This window comes from Triticum urartu, chromosome 4, assembly GCF_003073215.2.
Source record: "Triticum urartu cultivar G1812 chromosome 4, Tu2.1, whole genome shotgun sequence".
NCBI lineage: Eukaryota > Viridiplantae > Streptophyta > Magnoliopsida > Poales > Poaceae > Triticum > Triticum urartu.
Window position 1 is genome coordinate 517,047,874 of NC_053025.1, and position 12,515 is coordinate 517,060,388.

Genomic DNA, 12,515 nt, shown 5'->3' on the forward strand with positions numbered 1-12,515 from the left:
GGTTCAAGTGGCCGGATAAGCTAAGAGTCATAATTGACTCGCCATCCGCTTTGGGATTTTTCCCGAGTACACCTGCCCTTGCTGAGTCATTTTGCGCCTATGCTCTTTTTCAGAATCTGATATTTTTCAAATGGAAGGATGTACATACCATCAGTCTAAAGATGCCAGGAAGTCTCTAGTGCTCAAGTTAAATTGCTGCTAAGTTTCGGTGGATACAGAGAACATACTTGCTATGGGTTTTTCCTGATGAGGAGATGTATTTATCCACTATCAGCATCTGGATCATGCAAGGCGCTGCCTCCGCCGTCACGTCAAGCTGTTGTGGTTCAAACCGACCACCCGCGACTCAGCTCTGAGTCTCCCAACCTCACGTTCAAAGTGTCCAGCTAATTGCTATTGTGGGGATATCAAGATTTTTAAATGGAAATGGTGTTCAAAAAGGAGCTACGGCAAACTTCTGCAATCGCCGATCATCAGAGTATTATGTATACACCCGATGGGCTATACTATTGTTAGCTTATTGACAGATATTACATCTGGATCTTCCGACCTCCGGATAAATCAGGTGATATCTATCTAAATTTAGTTTCTTGGTATATATTGTTTTTATCAAGGGAACAATTACTTTGGACCGTATATTTTCATATGCAGGAAAATTACTCATTATAAGAGTGGCTACCGTGCCACAGATACGGAGAGCACACTGCTGGCATCTGTCTACACCGACGATCAATCACGCCGGTTTACAATGCCCGCGGCCAACTCTCCGTTCGCGCCGGTTTACAAATGCCCGCGGCCAACTCTCCGTCCGCGCCGGTTTACAATGCCCGCGGCCGGTTCATGCGTCCGCACCGGTTTAGAACACCAGTGCCGACTCTCCTCGTCTGCACCGGCTTACAACGCTGCGGCCGACTCATCTGTCTGTGCCGCCTGTGATGCTGCGGTCGTCTTTGTCGTCCGCCCCCGCGGCTTGGTCTACATCAACATACCGGGCCGCACTTGTCTGGATGAACTGTTTATTGACTATGAGCAAGTCACTACTTGGGAAGCCCGGTTTCTTTCCAACAAATTGGAGGTAAATTATCATATATTATCAGCCGTCGTCTGCACTGGATGGTTCAACGGGTGGGCGCACAAGTCGCCGCCACTACAGTTTGGTTAACTTCAAGTCGCCAGTTGGAAGGAACCATTGGCCGAGTTGCTGACACGGCTCATATGGGATCATTTACAACCCGCCGCAGTCACCTCAACCTTCTATGGATTCACATCGTGCTATCAACGCCAATGATATACAAGTTATGCCGGTTTATATCACGATCAAACATGGAGAATCTCAAGCCAACTCCTCGAGTCACCTTGAGACTTGGGGGCTACAATGATATGAATCCCGGCTCAATGAAGAAGTTTTGGGTCATCAGAAAAGGATTCCGGTTTACAATCCGGTACAAGGGAAATTTGTTCTCCAATAAATATCTGAAGCTCTCAAATCCGGTTTAAGAATTTCTGGTTCAAAAAGGAATTAACTTCTCGCAAGTTCGAGTTTAAAGGCCGTCAAAAAAATTCCGGCTAAAAATGAAGATTCTGGTTTAAAATCCGGTTCAAGGGAAAGATGTCCCCCACAAAGCTTTGAAGGTCTCCATATCCGGTTCAAGATCCCGGTTCAAAGAAGAATTTATCTCTTGCAAAAAGTTAAAAATTGCCGAAGAGGACCTGCTGCCATGATGCGCGGTTCAAACATGGATATCCCGCCTTACTGGCCTGACATATTATTGATCACATGGGGGCTTCTGCTTCATAAAGCGGGATCTCTGTTCTTTTACATCATGCGTGGTTACACGGAGCTATTCTGTCTTAAAGCGGCCTCCGGTTTACCCCTTGAAAATTTTATAAACATCACTTGGGGGCTTGGTCGTGTCCGAACCAATGCAATACCTTTTGATAGGTGAAAGCCACCAGATCACTTGGGGACATGGTCAAGTCTGAACCAGTCATGCCTCTTGATCGGCCTAAGGCCACAAAATCACTTGGGGGATTGGTCGAACCCGAACCATTGCCACGCCTCTTGATCGGCGAGAGCCACCAGATCACTTGGGGACTTGGTCACGTCTGAACCAGTCATGCCTCTTGATCGGCCTAAGGCCACAGAATCACTTGGGGGCTTGGTCGAACCCGAACCATCGCCATGCCACTTGATCGGCATAAATGCCACGGTTTCATTTGGGGACCTGGCTGACTTGAACCATAGCTACACCTATCGGGAGCTTGGTCGTGTCCGACCATGGTAACGCCATCTGATCAGCTCAAATAAGCTTCTTTTTGGCAAACGGTTTTATCATTGCCTTTGCTTCACAATTTTCTTTGATAGATATTTCTTTCTTTTTGTTGCGTTTTTAAACCAACATTTCTTAAACCGGTTCGACTGTCAATTACAAATGGACGGGACACGGTCAAATCTTAATCCGGAGACTATCTGCCCGGTTTGATTTTCTGTTACCATCCTATTATGGAGTAAACCGGTGTTTATCAACCCGGCTCGGCTTTCAAACTACAAGTTGTCAGTACACGATCAAGTTATAATCCGGAGACTATCAGCCCGGTCTGGTTTGACTACAAGTCGCCAGTATTATATATGGTTAATCCGGTGTATTTCACAACCCGGCACGGTTTTATCATAAACCGGCACAATATGGAAGGAGTTATCAGTACTCAAGATTGGGATTGTCACCCTTACTACAAAAAGTTGGTAAAACCAACAATGTGATTCAATGCCACAGTTATGATCTATTTCATATTTGATTATTCTTAAGTGCAGCCTTGGTTATAAACCTGGGTTATATGTTGGGCATTATGACCCGTCCGGCGGTAAACCGCCAGGACACTTTACACTTGTTGTATGCAGAAACAGGTTTGTTAAACCGGCCTGGCTTTGGACTATAAGTCGCCAGTATATATTTGGATTGCGCCATTGGAATTATGCGCTTATAAATCATTGGGTATATTATTCAAATAGCCAACATGGCTGGGTTTTTATTATGGTTATCAATAACCAGTATTATGATTAAGGTTTTCAAAGTCGCTTTAGCGCAATGGCTATCATATTATCAATAGATATGATTTATTCTACAATTGAAGGAATAGTCCCGAGTTGTTGCAGGCTTACGACCCGGCACTTGGGGGCTACATTATTTCAGTTGAAATTACATCAAATACACAAGTCTCATGGCGCTGCAAGCATGCACCATGACACTTGGGGGCTAATGCAAAGTCATTTTTTTACTAGTCTTATTGAAGACCCGACTCATCATATTATAATGAGCCGGCCCTTGGGGGCTACCAATTGCTCCTGTCAACAATTCAAGGTACACAAGTTTTCGTCCATAATATTGAGGGATCCATTGCTCAGTGGTAAAGCACAAAGCTCTTAACCTTGTGGACGTGGGTTCAAGCCCTGCGATGGAAGCTACATTATAATATGTTATTTTCATTGAAGTATATATCAAGTCCCGGTTCAGTATTATCTTACTAAGCCGACCCTTGGGGGCTACACGTTGCTATTCAAAGTTTACAAGATTATATTTACAAAGTCCCTGCTCATTATGGCATAATGACCCGACCCTTGGGGGCTACACTGATTGAAGTTTTTATGAGCATCAAGCAATTACAAGTCCCAGGTTGCTGCAAGCATGACAACCCGGCACTTGGGGGCTACATATGTGGAATACTCAATTCTGACTAGTGACTGGGATGAACAACATGGATTTCTTCAAAATTGGTAACATTTATATTGAAGCAAGTCTTAAGCCATCACTTTGTTCTGCTCAAGATTTGGGGGCTACAGCAATCATAACCCGGCGTCTATCAACGGTCATAATCCGAGATCATCAGTTTTTATAACCCGGCCATTTTGGTAATGTTAAACCGGCAAGTTTTACATCTTCAAACCGGCTGAATATCAGATAAGTATTTCAAGACCCATATTTTTTAAACTGGCGCTTTGGGAGCTGAGTCAAAAGAGTTATTTTTCACAATATTTCTCGGTGACAAACCAATGTCGGCAAAATTGATTATGAAGCTGGTCTGTTGACCCGGATTTCCCAGAAGTAGGAAATAACAAGGACTTAAGGATGATCAGGTACCGGTTTACAAAAATTCTTAACCCGGAGCATAACCTATCAAATTTGCTCTTGAGTTTATGTTGCAGATCAGTTTAACATGGATAAATCCAAATTAAACTGGGGGCTAATGTCGGGGATATACCCCGTGGCGTAAACCGGCCGGAAGTATAAACCGGCCGGACTGGATGACTCACTGGTAACCCGCCCGGAGCTTGGCGATTCACGGGCTACCCGTCCGGTCTTGGCGGTTCATTAGTAACCCGGCGGGCGGGTCAGATGGATGACAAGGCCCATGGCCCAGAAGGCCGGTTCATGTTTAATGGTGGGCCGGTTTATGAGGAAAGCACAAAGAATATTCCCTTACAAAGGAAGCAAGACTAGGACTCCACTTGTAATAGAGTAAACCTAATCCTAATAGGACTAGTCATGTAAACCGCCCCTTCAAGATATATAAGGAGGGGCAGGGCACCCCAAGAGGGACAAGCTACAAGCAAGAGAAACAATCTTAGGGCTAGATACAAAGAGGAGAGCCGGTTTACGGCGACTCCCTCATGATGATAATGAGACCTAGCCTCAAACAGCATGTAGGGTTGTTACCGGATGATGTTTCCCGGGGCTCGAAGCTGTCTAAATCCCTGTCTTGTGTTGCGTCTCTCGATTCCGCTCAACCCCTCTCAAGCTACCACATAGATGCGTTGGCCTCACGACTAAGTCCTGACACTAAGGACATATGCCGTGACAATTCCACGACAGGTCCCATGAAGGCCACCGCCTAGGCAACGCTGGTGTACTACTACTACTTGTGAGTTGGTTTTTTCTCGAAGAGGAGAGGAGATGCAGTACAGTAGAGATAAGTATTCCCCTCAGTTAAGAACCAAGATTTTCAATTCAGTAGGAGAATCACGCAAAGCCTCGTGAACAACACATGCATACACAAAAGCAAATACTTGTACCCAACGCAAACAGGAGGGTTGTCAATCCCCTTGGCGGTTACTTGCAAGGATTAAATCTCGTAGTGGTAGATAGTAAAGTAAATTACAAAACAAAAGAAAGGAAATAAAATTTTGTGTTTTTATATGATAAAAGTAGACCAGGGGCCATATTTTTCACTAGAGGCTTCTCCCGATGGGTGAACAAATTACTGTTGGGCAATTGATAGAGAAGCGCATAGTTATGACGATATTCAAAGGCAATGATTATGTATATAGGCATCACATCTGTGACAAGTAGACCGACTTCTGCCTGCATCTACTACTATTACTCCACCCATCGACCCCTATCCAGCATGCATCTAGGGTATTAAGTATAAAACAGAGTAACGCCTTAAGCAAGATGACATGATGTAGACAAAGTAAACCCAATCAATATAAATAAACCCCGTCATATTACCCTTAATGGCAACAATACAAATATGTGTCTTGTACCTTTCTGTCGTTGGGATAGAGCACCACAAGATTGAACCATCACAAATCACCTCTCTCACTGAAGATAAATCAATCTAGTTGGCCAAATCAAACGGATAGATCAGAGAGAAATACAAAGCTATAACAATTATGCATAATAAAGTTCAGAAAAGACTCCGTTACTTCTCATAAATATTCAGACCACTGATACGTCTCGTCGTATCTACTTTTCCAAACGCTTTTGCCCTTGTTTTGGACTCTAACTTGTATGATTTGAATGGAACTAACCCGGACTGACGCTGTTTTCAGCAGAATTACCATGGTGTTGTTTTATGTGCAGAAAACAAATATTCTCAGAATGACCTGAAACTCCACAAAACATCTTAGAAAAAACAATAAAAAATCCTCGCCAAAGATGAAGACCAGGGGGCCCACACCCTTCTCACGAGGGTGGGGGCGCGCCCCCTACCTCGTGGGCCCCCTGTTGCGTCTCCGACTCCAACTCCAACTCTATATATTTGCTTTCGGAGAGAAAAAAATCAGAGAGAAGAAATCATTGCGTTTTACGATACGGAGCCGCCACCAAGCCCTAAAACCTCTCGGGAGGGCTGATCTGGAGTCCGTTCGGGGCTCCAGAGAGGGGGATTCGTCGCCGTCGTCATTGTCAACCATCCTCCATCACCAATTTCATGATGCTCACCGACGTGCATGAGTAATTCCATCATAGGCTTGTTGGACGGTGATGGGTTGGATGAGATTTATCATGTAATCGAGTTAGTTTTGTTAGGGTTTGATCCCTAGTATCCACTATGTTCTGAGATTGATGTTGCTATGACTTCGCTATGCTTAATGCTTGTCACTAGGGCCCGAGTGCCATGATTTCAGGTCTGAACCTATTATGTTTTCATGAATATATGTGAGTTCTTGATCCTATCTTGCAAGTCTATAGTCACCTACTATGTGTTATGATCCGGCAACCCCGAAGTGACAATAATCGGGACCACTCCCGGTGATGACCATAGTTTGAGGAGTTCATGTATTCACTATGTGCTAATGCTTTGTTCCGGTTCTCTATTAAAAGGAGGCCTTAATATCCCTTAGTTTCCAATAGGACCCCGCTGCCACGGGAGGGTAGGACAAAAGATGTCATGCAAGTTCTTTTCCATAAGCACATATGACTATATACGGAATACATGCCTACATTACATTGATGAATTAGAGCTAGTTCTGTGTCACCCTATGTAATGACTGTTACATGATGAACCGCATCCAGCATAATTGTCCATCACTGATCCGGTGCCTACGAGTTTTCCATATTCTGGTTTACGCTTATTTACTTTCCCGCTGCTACTGTTACAATCACTACAAAATACCAAAAACATTACTTTTGCTATCTTTACTTTTGTTGCCGCTACCGCTACTATCATATTACTTTGCTACTAAACACTTTGCTGCAGATACTAAGTTTCCAGGTGTGGTTGAATTGACAACTCAGCTGCTAATACTTGAGAATATTCTTTGGCTCGCCTTGTGTCGAATCAATAAATTTGGGTTGAATACTCTACCCTCGAAAGCTGTTGCGATCCCCTGTACTTGTGGGTTATCAAGACAAATTTCTGGCGCCGTTGCCGGGGAGCATAGCTCTATTCTTTGAGTCACTTGGGATTTATATCTGCTGGACACTATGAAGAACTTGAGAGATCCAAAAACCAAGATCTATCCCTCAACTATGATGGGAGGTAAGGAACTGCCATCTAGCTCTGCGCTTGATTCACCTTCTGTTATGAGTAAGTTTGCGACACCTACATCTGCCTCTGCTATTCGTTCTGATATGTCGCATGTTATTGATGATGCCACTTCTGCTATGCATGATACTTATGATGAAACTACTTCTATGCCTGATACTACTGTGCCCCTTAGTGAATTTCTTGATGAACAAATTGATAGGGCTAGAGAAAAAGAAATTATTGAATCTGAATACGATGATGATAGTGATGATGAAAATATGCCTGTTATTCCTGAGGGCTATCTTTTTGATATGGAATCTTCTGCCGCTATTTTTGCTTGCAAAGATAGATATGAGCTTAAGAGGTTATTAATTAAATGGAACAAAGAATCACTTAGAGATAGAATGAAACCCGACCCTGCTTTTGCTACTTCACTTATATGTGTTCTTGATAAAGATTATGAATTCTCTGTTGATCCTGATATAATTACTTTGGTTGAATCTGATCTGTTTTATGGCTATCAATCTGAAACTGTTGTGGCACATCTTACTAAGTTAAATGATATAGCTGCCCTGTTTACTAATGATGAGAGATCGCATTACTTTTATATACTCAAAATATTTCCGTTCTCATTAAAGGGGGATGCTAAGATATGGTTTAATTCTCTTGATCCTGGTTGTGTGCGTAGTCCCCAGGATATGATTTATTACTTCTCTGCTAAATATTTCCCTGCTCATAAGAAACAAGCTGCTTTGAGGGAAATATACAACTTTGTGCAAATTAAAGAAGAGAGTCTCCCACAAGCTTGGGGGAGGCTTCTCAAGTTACTTAATGCTTTGCCTGATCATCCTCTTAAGAAACCTGAAATACTTGATATCTTTTATAATGGACTAACCGATGCTTCCAGAGATTACCTGGATAGTTGTGCTGGTTCTCTTTTCAGGGAAAGAACACCGGATGAAGCTGAAATTCTATTGAATAATATATTGACAAATGAAAATAATTGGGCACCTCCTGAGCCAGCTCCCACTCCAATTACTGAGCCGATTCCTAAACCAACTCCGAAGAAGAGAGGTATTCTATTTCTCGGTCCCGAAGATATGCAAGAGGCAAAGAAATCTATGAAAGAAAAAGGTATTAAAGCTAAAGACGTTAAGAATTTACCTCCTATTGAAGAAATACATGGTCTTAATATACCGCCTGTTGAAGAAACATATGATCTTAATTATTTATTTACTGAAGAACCTCCTGATCCCGATATCCCAACACAGGTAGTAAAGGTAAATTCTCTCTATAGATATGATAAAGCTGAAATTCCTCCTACTAAAATTGCTAGTCAGTGCTTGGATGAGTTTGATAACTTTATGTATAAGCAAGATGACTTCAATGCTTATTTTGGTAGACAATTAAAAGAAAATGCTTATATGATTAGACGCTTGGGTGATTATATGGCTAATATTAAAGGTGAACTTAAACTTGTTAGCAAACATGCTTCTATGGTTACCACTCAAGTAGAACAAGTACTTAAGGCTCAAAAAGAAGTGCTTGATGAAATAAATAGTAAGAAAAATGATTATGTTGTTAGAGTGGCTACTAGAACTGGTAGAATGACTCAGGAACCTTTGTATCCTGAAGGCCACCCGAAGAGAATCGAGCAAGATTCTCAAAGAAATAACATTGATGTTCCTAGTTCTTCTAAAAAGAAAAAGAAGAAAAAATGATAGAACTGTGCAAACTTCTAGTGCACCTATTGCTGAACCACCTGATAATCCAAATGACATTTCTATGTCTGATGCTGAAACACAATCTGGTAATGAACATGAACCTAGTAAAAATATTAATAATGATGTTCATGATGATGCACAACCTAGTAATGATAATGATGTAGAAATTGAACTTGCTGTTGATCTTGATAACCCACAATCAAAGAATCAACGTTATGATAAAAGATACTTTGTTGCTAGGAAACATGGTAAAGAAAGGGAACCCTGGGTTCAGAAACCCATGCCTTTTCCTCCGAAACCATCCAAGAAAAAGGATGATGAGGATTTTGAGCGCTTTGCTGAAATGATTAGGCCTATCTTTTTGCGTATGAGATTAACTGATGTGCTCAAAACAAATCCTTATGCTAAATATATGAAGGATATCATTACTAATAAAAGAAAGATATCGGAAGCTGAAATTTCCACCATGCTTGCTAATTATACTTTTAAGGGTGGAATACCAAAGAAACTTGGAGACCCCAGAGTACCTACTATACCTTGCTCCATTAAAAGAAATTATATTAAAACTTCTTTATGTGATCTTGGAGCCGGTGTTAGTGTTATGCCTCTCTCTTTATATCGTAGACTTGACTTGAATAAGTTGACACCTACTGAAATATCTTTGCAAATGGCTGATAAATCAACTGCTATACCTGTTGGTATCTGTGAGGATTTGCCTGTTGTGGTTGCAAATGTTACTATTTTAACGGACTTTGTTATTCTTGATATTCCCGAGGATGATAGTATGTCTATTATTCTTGGAAGACCTTTTCTTAATACTGCAGGGGCTGTTATTGATTGCAACAAAGGCAATGTCACTTTTCGTGTTAATGGTAATGAGCATACGGTACACTTTCCGAGGAAACAACCTCAAGTTCATAGTATCAATTCTATTGGAAAAATTCCATCGATTATATTTGGAGGTTTTGAATTCCCTCTTCCTACTGTCAAGAAGAAATATGATGTTCTTATTATTGGGGGTGTGCATATCCCCGTTGAGATAAATTAGTGTTATTGGAAATTTCTCTGGTTCCATGATTATCAGAATGAGTTTGTTAACAAGATTTGATCAACCTTGTTAGTGGATTCTTTTTGATGATCATGAGATGGATGAAACTAGAAGCACAAACTTCTGTACCCCACTTTTACTTTCTGTTTTTTATATTAAATAAACTAAAAATAGTATTTTTCTGTCTGTTTCCTGACTTATCCGTGCAATATAAAAATATCCCAAAAATAAAAGTCCTCAGAATGCCATGCCAATTTAATATGATTTTTTCGGGAATATTTGAGGATTTAATGTGCAAAAATTACCGCGGGAGGAGCTGCCACCTGGCCACGAGGGTGGTGGGCGCCCCCCTATAGGGCGCGCCCCCTTGCCTCGTGGGCCCATGGTGGCCCTCCTCCACTTATCCCAGCACCCGTCTTCTTCCTCTATCTCACACAAACTCGAAAAACCAACTCAAGCACGAGTTCCAGCCACTTTTGCTGTGATTTTCGATCTCCTTGCTCAAAGCACCTCTCGCAAAACTGCTTGGGGAGATTGTTCCTTGGTATGTGACTCCTCCATTGGTCCAATTAGTTTTTGTTCTAGTGCTTTATTCTTTGCAAATTTGTGCTGCATAGGTGACCATGTTCTTGAGCTTGCATGTCAAATTTATTTGGTTCTAAGTAGTTCTAATGCTTGATATAGGCTCTAGGTACGTGTAGGAGTAGTTGCTATCAGTTTTATTGAAGTTGGTTCACTTTTATTTTGAAGTTACTAAAAATTCAGAATTTTTCAGAAAATGATGAGGAGATTACTGAGGGGCTCATCGAGCCAAAGCTCGAAGGAAAAGGCACCGAAGCCTAAGTATAATTTGCCGCGTACCGCGGAGATTCAGGCATGTGAATGGCCTTCTGAAGATTTCTTGAGAGCAGCCGGTATCTATGAAGATTTTCATGAACTGGCTCACAATGTAGGCCTCACCGCTTTCCTCCACGACCAATGCGATCAGTATCTCTTACTCACAAATACCTTTGTGCAAAACTTTCATTTTCATTCTAGGAACTCACCACCTATGGTGGAGTTTCATTTATATGATGAGCATAAGGAGATGTCACTTTATGATTTCTGTCGGATTTGTTTAGTCCCTTTTGAGGGCAAGACAGAAGAACCACATCATGATGATGTGGCTGGGTTTATTGATAATATCACTGTAGGAGAAACCAGGAAGGTTTCCGACGCACAAATCACTTGCATACATTTTCCTGTTTAGCGTTACTTTGTATTATTTGCTAGTCGTTGTTTAATTGGACGCGGAAATTCTGGAAACCTTAGTATCCCTGATTTAATTATTCTGCTCCAAGGTTTATACAGTGATAACACTTTTAGTTTGGGCGGTATTATTGCTAGATGGTTAAATAAGAACCGTACTAAGGGCCCCATCTTTGGAGGCATCTATGCCACACGCCTAGCCGCACATTTTAACATACCTATTAGGCATGCTGAGAAGGAAGAAAATGTGCTGCCCCGTGTTTATCTAGATCATAAAAGTATGGTGGCACATGATTTTATTGTTAAAAATAGGGCAGGGGAGCTTAAATATCATCCTGAGACTATTACCTTGCCTGCTCCTTCTTTGTTTGATTTGACTGCAGGCACGTACCTTGTTCCATTGACGGCTATTCACGCCTACCGGAACCCTGCACCAGTCGAGGAGCCAGAACAGGAACCACAAGATGAGCCTCCACGACAATCTGTTTATTCTTGGGATCCAGATATGACTGTCAGCCAGTGGCAGTCAGAGTCTTCTTCTTCATCACAGTATGATCCCAACTATTCCTCCTCATCACAGTACGACCCCAACAATTATTATTATGGATATCCGCCAGGCCAGTCATGGCCATCGACCAACTTAGGCGAAAAGCCTAAGCTTGGGGGAGTACGTATTTCTCACTGACATTACATTTATGTTCACACACACTCATTGCTAGATGTCGGTGCTCATACTTTTTCACTGTAATATCCATGCTAGTTTATTTTCCTTTTCCTGCTTTCTTCTTGTGTGTTTGTTAAACCTTAAGAAAAACCAAAAAATTAGTAGTAGTTTATTTTTCTGCTGTAGTAGTAATAATAAAAAAAGAAAACCCAAAAATATTTCCCGTTCTTCTTTTGCTTGTTGGGAGTTTTCCCGTGTAAATAGTTTTATTTCTTTTCTTTTCTTTGGGGGTTAGTAGGAGAAGACCATAATTAAATTATTGAAGTGGCTCCTATATGCATTATCGTTGATTTAACCAAGAGCCCATATTGCCTTGTCTTCTCCTGCTTATTGAATGCTCGCAGATTCCAGCTTAGTCCAATGCACGTGCACTCTTATTATTATTCACACCGTTCGGTCGTGCAAGTGAAAGGCAATTATGATGATATATGATGGACTGACTGAGATGAGAAAAGCTGGTATGAACTCGACCTCTTTTGTTTTTGTAAATATGATGAGTCCCTCGTTCTTGATTCAGCTTATTATG